This window comes from Myotis nattereri (assembly GCF_964212035.1).
Source record: "Myotis nattereri genome assembly, chromosome: 1".
NCBI lineage: Eukaryota > Metazoa > Chordata > Mammalia > Chiroptera > Vespertilionidae > Myotis > Myotis nattereri.
The window spans coordinates 93689012-93707623 of record NC_138075.1 but is presented as its reverse complement, the minus strand read 5'-3'; the positions used below and the strand labels follow the sequence as shown (position 1 = coordinate 93707623).

Sequence of the window (18612 nt, the reverse complement as noted above, 5' to 3'; positions counted from 1 at the left end):
AGACTGGTTCCTAATAGTGGTTTTATTAACGGAAAACTTTGACTGGAGTATCATGTTTTAAAGAGCCCTGTCTGAGCTCTAAAGACTTGAAGCCAGTAAAAATGCCACGAAGAAAGCCTGGTATCCTGCTTGGGTGCCCTGAAGATGGCTGGCGCTGAAGCATCAGGCCCATGCCCTACCATCACTGGCGGTTGGTAGGAGTAGAAGGGGAGCAGTAAAGATGTCTCTGCATCCCTGCACAACCCCCACACACTCTGGGCCACAACGAGTAGGAGGGCTACTGAGATGGGCCTTAAAGCCTGGAGCATGGGCTCAGGTGGAGTTGCTATAGGTGAAGGATTCACCTAACTCAGCAGATACCGCAGGCAGGCCTGATGGCAGCTGGATGGCTTGGCTTCCTGGCCCTATGGGGCACATTAAGGTTCAACCATGAAATTCCAGCAAAGGTAGTCAGTTACCATTCTTGTTGCGTTTATGCAAACATCAGGACAGTAGATAAATTAATCTTGATTTTGGCTTTTTTTTTTTTTTGATAGCCATGGAGGAATTTTAAGAAGAAAAATCCTATTTCAATAGAAGTTGTTAAAGCTAAAATGGTTTCTTTCCCTTCCACTGGTCCATTTGTTAAGCGTATAGGAAGAGGTCAGTTGATAGTTCTGTGTGCCCACTACGGGCCTCTAGCAACGGTGAAATAGAAATGCAGTCTGTCTCATGATTGAGCCGGAAGTTCCAAGACAAGGGGGGAATGAAAGGGCGAGGGCTATGCCCTCCATCTTGCCCCATACCCTCCATGTTGGGGCAGCCGCCATGTGCTCAGGAGAGTACCTTCTTCCCGGAAGCCCAGGCCCCTGCTGGCCACGCCCGGGATTTCTTTAAACTAACCAATGACAATCAAGGGACGTGCGTGCCATAGAGATGACCACATCCTGTGTAAGAAGACCCGACTGGCGCCTGGCCATTGGCAGGGCCCACAGTCAGCTCCCCTCCCCTCACTCCACCCCCTAGTAAAACCCTGTTTTTCCCATGGTGGGGGCACTCTGCTTCCGGTCGCTGCATCGGCCAGGAGGCGGAGTCAAGTTAGCTAGCTCAATAAAGGACCCTCTGCTTTTGCATCGGACTGGCTGGTTCCCTGGTGTGGTTTCCTTGGGGATCTTAAAATCTGGGCATAACATAGCTGCTTTCCGGAGCCATCTTCCTAATGCCCTCTATCACCCCAGGTGCCCCAGGCTTTCCTCTAGAACCCCACTTTCCATAAGCCATTATCTAAAGGGTGATGCTTGACCCAGCATGGAACCTCTAGAACCCTGCTCTGCTCTCACAGCTAGCCCTGATTCAGATTGGTCAGTGTTAATCCTGTGCCAATTAAACATTTAAACATCACTCTGAATTCAAGGGTTTTTTATAAATCCCTGGTCCCCTAAATTTGTCTTATATTTATTCCACCTCTTTTTGCCACCTCTGTACTGTTTCCCTCAACCCCCAACCCCCATCAAAAATCCCATACTTATTAGTTCATATACAAAGGTTCATGTACAAGGGAGTTTAAAGTATATTTATTACAAAAGTGAAAAATTGGAAACAATCTAAATAAAACAGCAGGGCACACATTATGGTGCATGTGTGAGAGGAGTTTGTATATCAGAAATGTTTTGAAAGACATGGGAACTTGATAATATCATAATAGTATTGACAAGAGAAAGCTACAAGAGTGTGTAGGTTGTGAAAGATATCCCACTAGAGCAAGTTCTCTTGGTTAGCTGAAGAATCATTTTTTTTTTTTTAGAATTTTATGAGTTTATTAACACAAATACAATGTGTACACAATCTGTCTATTCGTTTTCTTCGCTGTGCAGCCTGCATTGGGATTGGTGATTCTGATGGCCAGCTGGGCTGCTCTTTCCACAATGGCTTTGCGGTTCTTTAAGGAGACATTGTGAGCAATCTCAGCACAGTAAGATTTATTGCACATCAGCAGCACTTCAAGCTCCTTGACGTTATGGACCAGGAACTTCCGAAAGCTGCTGGGCAGCATAGGCTTTGTTTTTTGTTGCTCCCATAACCAATGCTGGGCATCAAGATCTGGCCCTTGAATCTTCTACGCACCCTATCATCAATGCCTCTGGGTTTCTGCCAGTTCCGCTTAATTTTGACATATCGGTCTGACTGGTGCCAGATGAACTTCTTGGTCCTCTTTTTGACAATCTTGGGTTTCACGAGGGGTCTGAGGGAAGCCATGGTGCCGGGTAGGAGATGGCTGCCAACTCCGTAGGCAGCGCCGAGGAAGAGACTGAAGAATCAGTTTAGAGTAGGAAAGAGTAAGCAAGTGATGTACTGGTAATGGAAAGGTTATCTTCCTGAAAGAAGATAACCTTGAATGAATAGATCTTCATTGTTCAGAAAATGAATCACTTTTGTCGGGATTAATGGGAGGGTAAGGAGGGATAGTGAAGGAAGAGATGAGGTGAAGAGTTGGTTCAAATCAGGGGTAGGGGCCTTGGGGAGGTCCTGACCCAGCATTTCTTGGGCATTTTGTCCATGGAACCAGAAAGAGCTGATCTTGAAGATTGCTGAGATTCGTCAGACCTTGGGCTTGAGATCCTAGACCAGCGATGGCAAACCTATGACACGTGTGTCAGAGGTGACACGCGAACTCATTTTTTTGGTTGATTTTTCTTTGCTAAATGGCATTTAAATATATAAAATAAATATCAAAAATATAAGTCTTTGTTTTACTATGGTTGCAAATATCAAAAAAATTTCTATATGTGACATGGCACCAGAGTTAAGTTAGGGTTTTTCAAAATGCTGACACGCCGAGCTCAAAAGGTTCGCCATCACTGTCCTAGACTGAGAGTCTCCTGGGGCTCATCTCTCCCCAGAGAAATGAAGGGAAGGCCCTTTGCTACCTGGCAGCAGCTAGAGCAGAGCACTCAGTCTCCACCATCCAGCCTCCACCCCTGGGGGCGCTGTGCCAACACGGGCCTGAGTCCCTCTCCAGGAGCCTGAGATGACCAAGACCCTCTTGCTTCCTCTGCAGTCTCCTGCCTTTTTTTAAAAAATATATATTTTATTGATTATTTACAGAGAGGAAGGGAGAGGGATAGAGAGTTAGAAACATCGATGAGAAACCTCGATCAGCTGCCTCCTGCACACCCCAAACTGGGGATGTGCCCGCAACCAAGGCACATGCCCTTTTACCGGAATTGAACCTGGGACCTTTCAGTCTGCAGGCCGACGCTCTATCCACTGAGCCAAACCGGTTAGGGCGTCTCCTGCCTTTTGACCTAAGAGACTGAACCACAGTCCTTTTCCTGAGCTCCCCAATTTGGGAGTGGCACCTGGGGGGCTGGGGTTGTTGGTGCACCAGCCTTAACCTCCATCTCTTGGAAGCTGACCTGTCAGGGACCTGAAGAGCATCTTGGTCAGGGTGGCTCTGAGCCCCTCTCCCGAGGATGACACTTGAGGGTGAGAGGCCGACACCCAAGGCGTCACTGCTCTAGAAAAGGATGACAGCTTCGCAGTTGCAGCCCGTTTAGGAACTAAAGACTTGACCCCGGTGCTGACTGGGACACAGGTCACCGAGGCCAGGTCCAGCACAAACCCCAATCGCATCAGACCATTGTCTCCAGGTCAACCTCCCAAGATGCAGCAGCTGAGGCAGATTGTATGGCTGCCCACAGGATCCCTGGCGTACAGCGGAAGAGGCTAAGCTTCTGGATTCTGCTGTTGCCTTCAGATGGGGAGGCCTGAATGCTCTCCCTCTCGGGATGGCTGGAGGTGCCTTAGCTTTAGCAGTGGTCGGCAAACGGCGGCTCGCGAGCCACATGCAGCTCTTTGGCCCCTTGAGTGTGGCTCTTCCACAAAATACCAAGTTCTGTGCATGGTCCATGAAGTTTCAATCGCACTGTACGTGCGCGCCCACACGTGGTATTTTGTGGAAGAGTCACACTCAAGGGGCCAAAGAGCCACATGCGGCTTGCGAGCCGCAGTTTGCCGACCATGGCTCTAGGGCAGCCGTGGGCAAACTACGGCCCGCGGGCCGGATCCGGCCCGTTTGAAATGAATAAAACTAAAAAAAAAAGACCGTACCCTTTTATGTAATGATGTTTACTTTGAATTTATATTGGTTCACAAAAACACTCCATCCATGCTTTTGTTCCGGCCCTCCGGTCCAGTTTAAGAACCCATTGTGGCCCTCGAGTCAAAAAGTTTGCCCACCCCTGCTCTAGGGTCTAGGGATGTGCTTCTCAGACCTGACCACACATTCCAATCTTCCTCGTGCTTTAAAAATACCAATGACTGGGTCTCAACCCCCACAATTCTGTGTGTGTGTGTGTGTGTGTGTGTGTGTGTATAATTTGAAAAATTCATGTCTTTTTTGTCAGCAAGTGCTAATTAAAAAGTCCCTGAATCATTTAATTTTTCCAGCTTTATTAAGGCATCACTAACAAATATAAATTGTATATAGTTAAGGTGTATATCAGTTTAATGTTTTGATATACATTGTGAAATAATCATCACAATCAAGCTAGTTAACATATCCATCACCCCAACTTCTAAGGTTCTTATTCAATTAGCCTGGGGTCTGGGCATCAGTATTTTTTTTTTTTTACAAACATTTGAGGTGATTGTGATGAACAGTTAAGGTTGAGAACCACTGCCAGAAGTATGTTTATTCTGATTATGCACAAGTATATATGCATGTGCATATATATATATATATATATATATATAGTCCCAAAAATGTGTACACACGTTGAATAATTATTAATTCCAATGCTTCTTTCTTTTTAGATTTAACCCTTTGGAATTAATAATTACTCAAAGTGTGTATACATTTTTTAGGATACCCTGTATATATACACACACGTTCACAGACTCATCCAATTCTTTTTCATCCAATTTTGTATTAAAAATACATATATGTGCATTGAGAAAAAGTTATAATATTAGTATATTTCTTCCTTTAGTTTTTAAATATCTTTTATTGATTTTTTACAGAGAGAAATGGAGAGGGATAAAGAGTTAGAAACATCAATGAGAGAGAAACATTGATCAGCTGTCTCCTGCACACCCCTACTGGGGATGCGCCTGCAAACAAGATACATGCCCTTGACCAGAATCGAACCTGGGACCCTTCAGTCCGTAAGCCAACACTCTATCCACTGAGCCAAACCAATCAGGGCCTTGCTTTAGTTCTCTTGAGAATTTTAGTATTTTTCAAGTTTTGGACAGTGATCATGCAATCATTTTATAATCCAGAGAGTAAAAGCTGAAGATACTATATAAAAAAACAAAAATTTTACCAATCTGTCTAGATTCCGCTCATCTCTCTCTGAGCCATCCTGTAGCCACAACACCCAGCTGTCTCTCTGCTCTGACTTCCTCCTGGCCTGTGGTCAGTGCAGTGCATCCAGCACTTCACAGAGACCAGCAGATGCTTGCTCTTTGTTCCATGTTGGTATCAGGCACTTTCCCAGCCAGAGAGTGCCTGGAGGGCAGGATCCTGCACACCTTTGCAGGGACAGAGGTATTATTGATAACCTGGGCCTGAGCTGGCACCTGGAGAGTTGGCTATGCCTTTGAACAAAGGGTGCGCTCTCTTTCACTCTCTGGAGATGAAACAGCTGCTTTCTTTCAGGATGGGCTATCTAGGCAGAAGGAAAGGAAAGGCTGCATTGGCCAAGCCCGTGGAAGAACATATAAATGAGGTCTGTGGGATAAGCAGTGGGGGCCTCGCTGGCTGGGGTCCCTGGCTGTCCAGAAACCCAGTGAATGTATGGCTTGTATTCTGAGTCCGCCACGGTCCTGGGCAGCTGGGCCAGTGCTCGGCCAGACAGACAGCTGTGTGTAGGCACTGCTTGAGGCAGGCCCAGAGAAGAGAGGAACTGAGTCACCTCAGGAAGCCTGAGGATGAGCCATGCAAAAGGAAAAAGGCACACAGGCCCCCATCTTTCCATTCTCCTGGGATGCTTTTGAAGGCAAGCCTGTGTGGGGATTCTGCTAGGCTAAGCCCTGCACAACAGGTCTGGGAGCCACAGGACTGGAAAATGGCAGGTGTGATCCCTGGCCTTCTTCCTCCTACTAGATGCCAAGATGCATCTTACCAGGGCATTATCTACTGACATCCCAGTTCCACGCCAGCACTGGGGAATATAGTAGGTTCCCCAAAGTTTGGACACAATAGTATTACAAGATGCTCCAAGATAAAAGGGCTCCAGGGTATAAGTAAATTTGAGAAATACTACAGACTCTATCTTGCTCCTACCCACCAGGTTCAATGCACAGGAGTAGTTTAAAGACTCTGACCAGTCTTGCAGCTGGAAAATCTGTTTTTGTTTAGCATTACCCAAATGTAATTGACCACACCATCTTTATTCATGGAGTCCTCATTAACATTCCATGGACTATTTTGGGGACATCTGAACTGGTCATTTAGTGATGAGAGTCTATATCTAGAATGGTTTTTGTCAGAAACAATTAATAAGGATTACATAATTGGGTCCCTGCCCTCAATAGTATACAGTCCAACTTGGAAGGTATACACACTGGAAACAGTTGTGTATGTTTTTTTCAATGACAACACAAATTGTGTGCACCAAAGGCATAGATTAAAAAACACACACAAAGAATTATCTTGGAAAGGTCAGTGTAGGCAGAAAAGCTTCTAAGAAAGCCCCTATGTAAAGGAAGACATGAATTTTCGGAGGGTGGACACAGGGTGCTTTGGGAGGAGAGCAAGGCAGACATTCTAAGCTTGGCTTATAATGGGGTATGAAGATGGTGGCAGAGTAGGTAGAAGTTATACTCTCCCCCTCCCAGAACCAAACTGGAATTACAACTAATATATAGAACAATCAATCTGAATAACCCACAGAAGACTAGCTGAACAGAAATCTTATAACCAAGGATTTACAGAATAAGCCACATCAAGACTGGTAGGAAGAATGGAGATGTGAAAAGGCCTACCAGTTTCTGGGATGGTGGCTGAGAATCCAGAGGGGTATCTGAGCTGCAAAAGTTTCCCCTGAGGAATGTGGGGTCTCAACTCCACACCAGAGCTGTAGGGGCACCCATAAAACATCTGGCTCTGAAAATCAGCAGGGATTCTCTGACAAGGAGAGTCGAGTGTCAGCTAGAGACAGAAGTACACCTGATGGTGTATCATTGCCAAATATGTTCTCCCATAGAGTGGGCTCTCTTTTCGTTTTGTTGATGGTTTCTTTTCCTGTGCAGAAGCTTTTTATTTTGATGTAGTCCCATTTGTTTATTTTCTCCTTAGTGTCCTTTGCCTTAGCAGATATGTCTGTGAACATATCGCTACAAGAGATATCTGAGATTTTGCTGCCTATGGTTTCTTCTAGGATTTTTATGGTTTCATGCCTTACGTTTAAGGTTTTTATTCATTTTGAGTTTATTCTTGTGTATGGTGTAAGTTGGTGGTCTAGTTTCATTTTTTTGCATGTGTTTGCCCAATTTTCCCAAAACCATTTATTGTAGAGACTCTCTTGACTGCATCGTATGTACTTGCCTCCTTTGTAAAATATTAATTGAGCATAATGGCTTGGTCGTTTTCTGGGTCCTCTGTTCTGTTACATTGATCAATATGCCTTTCTTATGCCAGTACCAGGCTGTTTTGATTATGGTGGCTTTGTAGTATAACTTGAAATCTGGTGTGATTCCCCCAACTTTGTTTTTCTTTCTAAAGATTGCTGCAGCTATTCAGGGCCTTTTTTGATTCCATATAAATTTTTGGAGTACTTGTTCTAGCTCTGTGAAATATGCCATTGGTATTTTAATCGGGATTGCATTGAATCTGTAGATTGCCTTGGGTAGTATGGCCATTTTAATGATATTGATGCTACCAATCCATGTACACGGTATATTCTTCCACTTGTTTATATCTTCCTCTATCTCTTTTTTCAATGTCCTGTAGTTTTCTGAGCACAGGTCTTTTACCTCCTTGGTTAAGTTTATTCCTAAGTATTTCGTTTTTTTTATTGCAATGGTAAATGGAATTGTTTAGTTTCTCTTTCTGAAAATTCATTATTGGTGTATAAAAAAGCCATCAATTTTTGGTGTTGATTTTGTATCCTGCTATATTACCAAATTCATTTATTAAATGTTGTAGTTTTTGGTGGAGTCTTTAGGGTTTCCTATGTACAATATCATGTGATCTGTGAATAATGAGAATTTTACTTCCTCCTTTCCAATTTGGATGCATCTTATTTCTTCTTCTTGTCTGATTTCTGTGGCTAGGACTTCCAGTACTATGTTGAATAAGAGTGGTGAAAGTGGACGTCCCTGTCTTGTTCCTGTTCTTAGGGGAAATGGTTTTAGTTTTTGCCCATTTAGTATGATGTTTGCTGTAGGTTTGTCATATGAGGCACTAACATTTTTTAGTAAAGTTGCTACATTGCTCTTTTAGGTGTCTCCAATGGAATCCAAATATAGTAGTGATTTTATAGCCACCTTTATTCATTAAAACAAACAAGCAAACAAACAAACAAACAAAAAAACACATGAACAGCCCCAGCTGGTGTGGCTAGAGTTTCAGCCCGGGCACTGAAGGGTGGTGAGTTCAATTTCCCATCAAAGGGACGTATCTAGTTTGCAGGTTTAATCCCTGGCCCCCATCAAGTGTGTGCAGGAGGCAACCAATCTGTATGTCTCTTTCACATCAATGTTTCTCTCTCTCTCTCTCTCTCTCTCTCTCTCTCTCTCTCTCTCTCTCTCTCTTTCTCTTCCCCCCTCCTTCCTCCCTTCCACTCTCTAAAAATCAATGGAAAAAATTTCCTCAGGTGAGGATTAACAACAACAAAAACCCAAACATGAAAGTGCTTTTCTTTAACAGTTGGAAATTTAACATATTTTTTCTCTTTCTCATTTAACTCTTATTTCTAGTCCACTGGGATGAAATGGCAAGTGCCAAGGCCCTAGGACTTTTCCATTCCACTTTTTCACAAACTATTTTTCTAATGAAATATATCTTTAAGCTTGTGACTTTTTTACTTATCACCCTATCATACTTTTTCTGCCAGTTTATGTTGTTTCTGAAACCATAATCCCTAGTGTTAAATTTTTTTTCTTCCGGATTGAATTGTTATTACAATTAATATTAGTGCATAACTGGGCAAACAACATAATTATCTGATAAACAATAAACAACAAATCATTATAGATGTTTAATAGCCATCAAACATCTCTTCATGAAATAAGTGTGTTTTTTGAAAATTAATTTTTATATGTGGATAACTATTATTATTTTAGACTGAGACAAGACTCAGCAATAATATTCTTCCTATTTTTTAATTTTTATGAGTAGAAGAGCTGGTGAAGCTTTTTCTCATAAATAAATAGATGAAGCAAGAAGTTTTATTATAGCAATGTCACTCAATTCTTTGAAAGTTTTCTGAATTATATGCCAAAAATCATATAGCAATCTACCATCAAATATTGTTTGTTGCCTAGCCAGTGTGGCTCAGTAGTTAAGTGTTACCAAGGAGCCAAGAGAACTCTATTTGATTCCTGGTCAGGGCACATGCCCAGGTTGCAGGCTCGATCCCTGGAGAGGAGCATGCAGGAGGCAGCCAATCAATGATGTTTCTCTCTCATTGGTATTTCTGTCTCTCTATCTTCCTCCCTTCCTCTCTCTCTCTGTAAAAATCAATAAAAACAAACTGACAGGTTTGTTTAAATCTTTTTTTCAATTCTGATGAAAGCTAAGAATTTGGAAACCACTAGAGTTAGAAAAGGATTTGTTATCTGCCATAAAAGTCATTCACTTTCCCAGCTTCTGGAAAACAGAATAAGAAGGATTTTTATCAAGACTTCTAAAAGTATTTATTATTGAAACAGTTGCTAATAAAATATTTTAACAAAAATTTCATCATAAGCATGCCATACATATGCTTTTATCAAGCACCAGAGCTGCATATTTTACTCATTGCTTTACTGGAAAGCCTGCCAGCTAACCAGATTACAAGGCATCTTGTATCATCCCCTCTTACAGTCAAACCAGTACACCCAGACTTTCTGTCATCAAAAGTCTGATTTTATTTTTCAGATGAAATAACCCTGTTAATATATTTTCAGGAACAACCATCTCCTTCTGTGTTTTGATACTAAGATAATTAGGTAAGACACAGAGCTTCACCACGAGTTTGTCTCTATGATGAAATCAAACCCCTTGCCCACAATTTTCTCAATGATACTCCTTTTTCTTTATTCTCACCAGACTTTCCTCAGAAGCAGATACCCATGGAGTTTTTTGCTTTCTGGAAGAATGAATCTCGATAAGGTTCAGGAAGGTTTTGGAAAGAGGTGCTGGTCTTTTGTCAAAAAGTGGAAAGGGCCTTGATTGCTGTTGGCATCACTGGAAGTAATTGACCATCAGGCCAAGTGCCCAGCACAGGTGACTGGGAAGGCTAAGCCCCTGGGCTCTACAGGACACGTACTACACAAGGCCACTCTATCAATTTCAGAAGACATAGCAGATCTACCTAATACATAGAAACAAAAACAGGGAAGCAGCCAAAATGTGGAGACAAAGAAATATGTCACAAATGAAAGAAATGGAAACAAGCAAACTACTGGATACAGAGTTCAAAACCATGGTTATAAGGTTAATCAAGGATCTTCATGAGAGCTTCAAGGGAATTAGTAAGAATTTCAAGGATCTTATTGGGAATGTCAAAGACATGAAAAGGGACAAGTCAGAAATTAAGCACACACTAATGGAAATAAGAATATTTTACAGGGATTCAACAGTAGAATAGAGGATTCCAAGAATCAAATTAACAATTGGATATGAGAAAGCACAAAACACCCAATCAGAAGAGTAAAAAGAAAAATGATTCCAAAAATATGAAGACAGTGAAAGGAGCCTCTGGGACAACTTCAAGTATACCAACATTCACATTATGGGGGTACCAGAAGGAGAAGAGGGAGAGCAAGATATTGAAAACCTATTTGAAGAAATAATGACAGAAATCTTCCCCTACCTGGTGAAAGAAATAGATTTACAAGTCCAGGAAGCACAGATTCTCAAACAAGAGGAACCCAAAGAAGCCCACACCAAGACACATCATAATTAAAATGCCAAAGGTTAAAGACAAAAAGAGACTCTTAATAGCATCAAGAGAAAAGCAGTTACTTACCTATAAGGGAGTGCCCATACGACTGTCAGCTGATTTCTCAACAGAGAGTTTGCAGTCCAGAAGGGATTGGCAAGAAATACTCAAAGTGATGAATAGCAAGGACCTAAAACCAAGATTACTCTACCCAGCAAAGCTCTAATTTAGAATTGAGGGTCATATATAGAGTTTCACAAACCAGAAAAAGCTAAAGGAGCAAATCACCACTAAACCAATATTACATGAAATTTTTAAGGGTATTTTTTAAGAAGAGGAAGAAGGAGGAGGAGGAGGAGGAGGAGGAGGAGGAGGAGGAGGAGAAAAATATGAACAATAAAATCACAATATATACATATCTATCAACAATTGATCTAAAAATAAAAATAAATGAGCAGGAAATCTAATGAACAAAATAAACTGCTGAATAAAATAGAATCAGAGGCGTGGAAGCATGGAACAGACTGACAAATCTCAGAGGGAAGGGGAGAGGGGAGGTGGGAAGAGATTAACGGAAGATCTTACCTATGGGCACAGACAATAGGGTGGTGAAGGCCTGGGGCAGGGTGAGAACTGGGTTGAGGGAGACAAGGGGAGGGGAACGGGGACATCTGTAATCCTCTCAACAATAAAGATTTTTATTTTTAAAGTGGAAAGGGGAGAGGAGAATTCACACCTCTATCCAGGCACATTCTTGGAAAGAATTTGAAAGAGGACATGTGGGAGTTGTGGAGCTAAATTTTGATCACCTTAAAACTCTCTGTGGCCCACACACCTAGAAAGACCTCAAGAAACCCCATCTGGAGTTCTCGACCTTAAGAATGAGCAGAAAGAGAGAGAAACCAAGATGGCAGCATAGGTAAACACCGGAGTTAGCTGCCTCAAACAACCACTTCAAAAATACAACTAAAAAACGGAACGGACATCGCCCAGAACCACAGGAAGACTGGCTGAGGGGAAATTCTTCAACTAGAAGGAAAGAGAACAGCATACGAGACTCAGAGGAGGCGCAGTGCGGAAAATACAAAGGTGCGGAGGTACACGCGGAGCAGGCTGGTAGCTGAGGGTGTGGTTGTCCTTTTCAATCGGGAAGGAGTCTCGGATTCTGAGCTCCAGTTCTGGGCGAGTCTCTAGGGACCCAGACTCAAACGAGAGAAGCGGGACTGTCTGGCATCGGTCGGAACGCGAGGGCAGCTTTCTCTCCGAGGTTTGCAGTGGTTGCTGGGACTCTGAAAAGCAGATCCTCTGGGGATGGGACTGAGAGCAGCCATAACTGCTCCCTCCACCCACTCTGTTGATCCCATGCGACCAGCCCCACCCAAGCCCTGTGCAGAGCCATTTGCCAGATAGCCTCAGGCAAAGGCTAGATTAGCACCTCCCTAGAGGACAGAAGTTTTCCCACTGCAGACACAGCTGATTTTCAAATCCCCCTAGTATTAACTACAACAATCAAGGCTTAACTACAACAAGACTGCGCACAAAGACCACTAGGGGGTGCACCAAGAAAGCATAAAAAATGCGGAGACAAAGAAACAGGACAAAACTGTCAATGGAGGATATTGAGTTCAGAACCACACTTTTAAGGTCTCTCAAAAACTGTCTAGAAGCCACCGATAAAGTTACTGAGATCTACAAGAAATCTAATGAGACCCTCGATGTTATGATAAAGAAACAACTAGAAATTAAGCATACATGGACTGAAATAACGAATATTATACAGACTCCCAACAGCAGACCAGAGGAGCGCAAGAATCAAGGCAAAGATTTGAAATGCGAAGAAGCAAAAAACACCCAACCAGAAAAGCAAAATGAAAAAAGAATCCGAAAATACGAAGATAGTGTAAGGAGCCTCTGGGACAGCTTCAAACTTACCAACATCAGAATTATAGGGGTGCCAGAAGATGAGAGAGAGCAAGATATTGAAAATCTATTTGAAGAAATAATGACAGAAAACTTCCCCTACCTGGTGAAAGAAATAGACTTACAAGTCCAGGAAGCACAGAGAACCCCAAACAAAAGGAACCCAAAGAGGACCACACCAAGGCACATCATAATTAAAATGCCAAGAGCAAAAGACAAAGAGAGAATCTTAAAAGCAGCAAGAGAAAGAAACTCAGTTACCTACAAGGGAATACCCATACGACTGTCAGCTGATTTCTCAACAGAAACTTTGCAGGCCAGAAGGGAGTGGCAAGAAATATTCAAAGTGGATAGGGAAAATGGCGGAGGTATAAGCGGAAGTGTCCTGTGCCTTGTCCTGGAGCAGATAAGGGTGAGCAGCTGAAACGGGTAACATTCAGCCCGAATAGGTAGAGGATTTTCAGCTGAGAGATTGTCTGCAGCTAGGAAAGACTGAGAACCCCCCAGGGAAAAAAAAGGACGGTTGGAGACTGCGGCTGAAGCCTCTCCTGGTGCGCCAGCTAAGCAGCGGAGACTGCGCCATCTTGGGTGGTTGTTGCCGGCATCCAGAGACCAGCTACTAACCTGGAAACAGGGGATCTCAAGCAGCGTGACTGCCTGAACTCAGACGAGCACTGCTTCTTCTCACGGAAAGGTTGGACATCCCCTAAGGGTGCGGTTTGCAGTTCGGGTTGGAGGGAGGACTGAGCTCGCGTGCGAGGGGCGGAGTCTACGCCCCACAGAGTCCGCAGCCGTTGGGACCAGCGTGACCCGTGAGTGGGGAAGGGGCCCCACAGGGCTGCTGGCAGAAGGGAACGCGAAAAATGAGCCCATAGCTGGACTGGATGTAAAGGAGCAGCCCTGGACTTTGCCAATCTGCTGGCTGCTTGGTGCCAGGGGCGAGTGGGCGTGCGGAGACTGCGCCCGGAGACTGTGCGCAGACCTGGAAGGTGGAGGCTTGCGAATTCGCACAACTATCAGGCTCTTGTTACAGTTCCCCTTAGATCCGTGCATTTGATTATTAAACCCAGCGCATGGGATTCCCCAGTTGGGGTCATTCGCAGAGCCTGTAGGGGAAAGTTCTTTTTGGGGAGCCTGGGAAACAGCGGACAGTGGCAAGGAACCAGCTCTGGGCAGTGGTCTTTCCCGAATCAGTTCCAAATGCCATAGAGGACAAAACCCTACTGATAGAGAGGACTTAGAGCCTCGGAGGTAAATCCAGACACACTGCCACCCAGAGGCAGAGCCACGAACTGTCTCTTTTGCGATCACAAATAAAGGCAGTCTGGTAAAAAAATACAACCTGCCTTAAAATCAGGTCTGTGGTTTACTGCACGGAGGGACAGTGTATCGCAGGGAAGTTCAACACTCCCCTGAATGCCTGGCAGGACTGAGGCGTGCCAAAAAGAAGAGTGGAAGATCTGAAGCACCTTCACTTCCGAATATTTTTATATATTTTTTTTTAATTCTTTTTTCACCATTTCATTAAGAACCTATTTTATTTATTTATTTATTTTTTATTTTTTTCATCACCTGATTTTACCTTTTTAATTACTACATTTTTTAACCAGTATTATTGCTATCCTTTTACCATTTTTTCAAGGGTCATTTTATTTTTTTATTATTTTTTTTATTTTTCTTTATTTTATTTTGGGATTAGTGTTCTACACTCTATTTTCATCGTTCCTTTAGCATCATTTCTCTCTATCTCACATTTACCCTTAAGCCAAAACTCTCTTCCTCACTTTTCCCCTTTTGTTGTCCTGTTTCTCTTACCCTATTCCTGCTTTGGATTTTACCTATTCCTTCTTTCTACCCACTGTCTAAATTTCACCCTACTTATATATCTAATTTCCAATCCCTCGCTCTCCCCATACAGATAGCCTCTTCCCCACCTCTATTTCATTCTCTTAATTTTTTTTTTTGTTTTTGTTGTTGTTGTTTTTTTTTGTTGTTTTTTTTTTGGTCTTTTTGTGTGTTTTTTTTTCTCTCCCTTTTCCCAATCTCATTTCGGCACTCCTTTTTGTTTTTTATTTTTCTCTCTAATATTTTTTCTCTTTTTTCTTCTTTATCCCCTAATTCTCTTCGCTCGGGGGGGTCACCTTTATTTGGGGTTATTAATATCGTGAATGCATTTAGTTCGGTGCCTTGTACGTTGTGCCTTGTTGTGTTGTATTTTGTGCCTTTGAATCAGCGCAACAGAGAGAGATCTACATAACCAAACACCTTGAGAAGAGAAATCATGGTGAAACAAAGAACCAACCCAAATATGAAAGAAAAACAGGCATCATCAGAAAAGGAAGTAAACGAAATAGAGGCAATGGAGGCAAGCAACCTGTCAGAGAAAGAATTCAGAGTAATGGTCATAAGGTGGATGAAAAGAATGGAAGACCAATTCAACAACATGTGTAGGAACCAAGAGGAAATGAAGAAGAACCAAGAGGAAATGAAGAGAAACCAAGAAGAAATGAAAAACGACATCACTGCCATAAAGAACTCAATAGAAAGCATCAACAGTTGACTAGAAGAAGCAGAGGACCGTATCAGCGAGCTAGAAGACAAGGTAGAAAAAAATACCCAAACAGAACAGCTTCTAAAAAAAAAAAATTAAAAAGCAGGATGAGAGCCTAAGAGAACTCTGGGACAATGCTAAACGAAACAACATCCGAATAATAGGGGTGCCAGAAGGAGAGGAAACTGAGCAAGGAATAGAAAACCTGTTTGAAAAAATAGTAACAGAAAATTTCCCTGATATAGGGAGGAAAAAACTCACACAAATCCAAGAAGCTCACAGAGTCCCAAACAAAATGAACCCAAAAAGACCGACACCAAGGCACATAATAATTAAATTGGCAAACACCAACGACAAAGCAAGAATCTTAAAAGCAGCCAGAGAGAGACAGAAAGTTACCTACAAAGGATCCCCCATCAGACTAGCGACCGATTTCTCAACAGAAACACATCAGGCAAGAAGGGAATGGAATGAAATATACAAAGTCATGCAAAGGAAGGGTCTGAATCCAAGAATACTATACCCAGCGAGGCTATCAATCAAAATTGAGGGTCAAATCAGGAGCTTCACAGACAAAAATGGTCTACGGGAGTTTATTACAACCAAACCAGCAATGCAAGAAATGCTAAAGGGTCTGCTGTAAATAGAAAAAACAGGAAACAAAGAAGGAACACAGCGGTAAAGAACAAAAATGGCGACTAACAAGTTTCTATCAATAATAACTTTAAATGTAAATGGATTAAATTCCCCAGTCAAAAGGCATAGGGTAAATGAGTGGATAAGAAAACATGACCCATATATCTGCTGTCTACAGGAAACCCACCTCAGAAAAAAAGACGCACACAGACTGATGGTGAAGGGATGGAAAAAGGTTTTTCAGGCCAATGGAAGTGAAAAAAAAGCCGGGGTAGCAATACTTATATCTGACAAATTAGATCTCAAAGTGAAGGACATAAAAAGAGATCAAGAAGGCCACTTCATAATACTAAAGGGAGCAGTCCAACAAGAAGAAATAACTCTGGTAAATATATATGCACCCAATATAGGAGCACCCAAATACGTAAGAAAGCTTCTGGAGAAGATCAAGGGAGAGATTGACAGCAATACAATCATAGTAGGGGACCTTAACACCCCATTATCGCCACTGGACAAATCCTCTAAACAGAAACTCAGCAAAGAAACATCAATCCTAAATGACTCACTAGATCAGATGGAATTAATTGACATCTTCAGAACATTTCACCCCAAAGCCACAGAATATACATTCTCCTCAGGTGCACATTTGTCATCTTCAAAGATAGACCATATATTGGGTCACAGACAAAGTCTCTTCAAATTCAAGAAAATTGAAATCATATCAAGCATCTTCTCAGACCACAAAGGCATAAAACTGGAAATCAACTACAACAAAAACAATCCAAAAAAATCAAACACATGGAGACTAAATAGCATGCTATTAAACAACGACTGGGTCACCAGTGAGATCAAAGAAGAAATAAAAAACATCATGGCAACGAATGACAATGAAAACACAACAATCCAAAACCTATGGGACACAGCAAAAGCAGTCTTGAGAGGGAAGTTCATAGCTCTACAAGCCTACTGCAGGAAACAAGAAACAATGAGAATAAATGACCTAACTCTACAACTCGAAGAATTAGAAAGAGAGCAACAAAAAAAGCCCACTGTAAGCAGAAGGAAGGAAATAACAAAGATCAGAGCGGAGATAAACGACATAGAGACCAAAAAAACAATACAAAAGATCAACAAAACCAAGAGCTGGTTCTTTGAAAGGATAAACAAGATTGATACACCTCTAGCCAGGCTCACCAAGAAACAAAGAGAGAGGACCCAAATAAACAAAATCAGAAATGAAAGAGGAGAAATAACAACAGACCCCATAGAAATACAAAGGATTGTTAGAAAATACTATGAACAACTCTACTCCAACACACTAGACAACCTGGAGGAAATGGACATATTCCTAGATAAATACAACCTTCCAAAACTTAACCAGGAAGAATCTAAAAATCTCAATAGGCCAATAACTATGGAGGAAATCGAAGCAGTAATCAAAAAGCTTCCAGCAAACTAAAGCCCGGGGCCAGATGGCTTCACAGGGGAGTTTTACCAAACATTCAAGGAAGACCTAAAACCTATCCTCCTCAGACTATGTCGAAAGATCCAAGAGGAAGGAACACTTCCCAGCTCATTCTATGAAGCCAACATCACCCTAATCCCAAAACCAGATAAAGACAATACAATGAAAGAGAATTATAGGCCAATATCCCTCATGAACATAGATGCCAAAATCCTCAACAAAATCCTAGCAAATCGGATCCAGCAGTACATCAAAAAGATCATACACCATGACCAAGTAGGATTTATCCCAGGGATGCAAGGATGGTACAATATCCGCAAATCAATAAACGTGATACATCACATAAACAAATTGAGAGAAAAAAACCACATAGTCATATCAATTGATGCGGAAAAAGCATTTGACAAAATCCAACACCCTTTCTTGATAAAAACTCTCAGCAAGATAGGAATTGAGGGATCATACCTCAACATAATAAAAGCCATATATGACAAACCCACAGCCAACATCATAATCAATGGGCAAAAACTAAAACCATTCCCCCTAAAAACAGGAACAAGACAGGGATGCCCCCTCTCACCACTCCTGTTCAACATAGTACTGGAAGTACTAGCCATTGCGATCAGACACGAAGAAGAAATAAAAGGCATCCAGATTGGAAAAGAAGAAGTAAAACTGTCCTTATTTGCAGATGACATGATACTGTACATACAGAACCCTAAAGACTCCATCAAAAAATTATTAGACTTAATAAATGAATTCGGCAATGTAGCAGGATACAAAATTAATGCTAAGAAATCCATGGCATTTCTTTACACCAATAGTGAACTTACAGAAAGTGAAACTACAGAAGCAATCCCATTTACCATTGCACCAAAAAAATTAAAATACCTAGGAATAAACTTAACTAAGGAGGTAAAAGACTTATATGCTGAAAACTACAGGACACTGAAAAAAGAGATAGAGGA

General features: G+C 42.1%; 1 pseudogene across 1 annotated transcript; it reads right to left on the bottom strand.

Annotated features, from left to right (window-relative positions):
* Positions 1 to 1829: 1829 nt before the first annotated feature.
* On the bottom strand, positions 1830 to 2260 carry LOC308521744 (large ribosomal subunit protein eL32-like; annotated as a pseudogene). Its single transcript has one exon. The product of its transcript is annotated as a large ribosomal subunit protein eL32-like (transcript).
* Positions 2261 to 18612: the final 16352 nt, after the last annotated feature.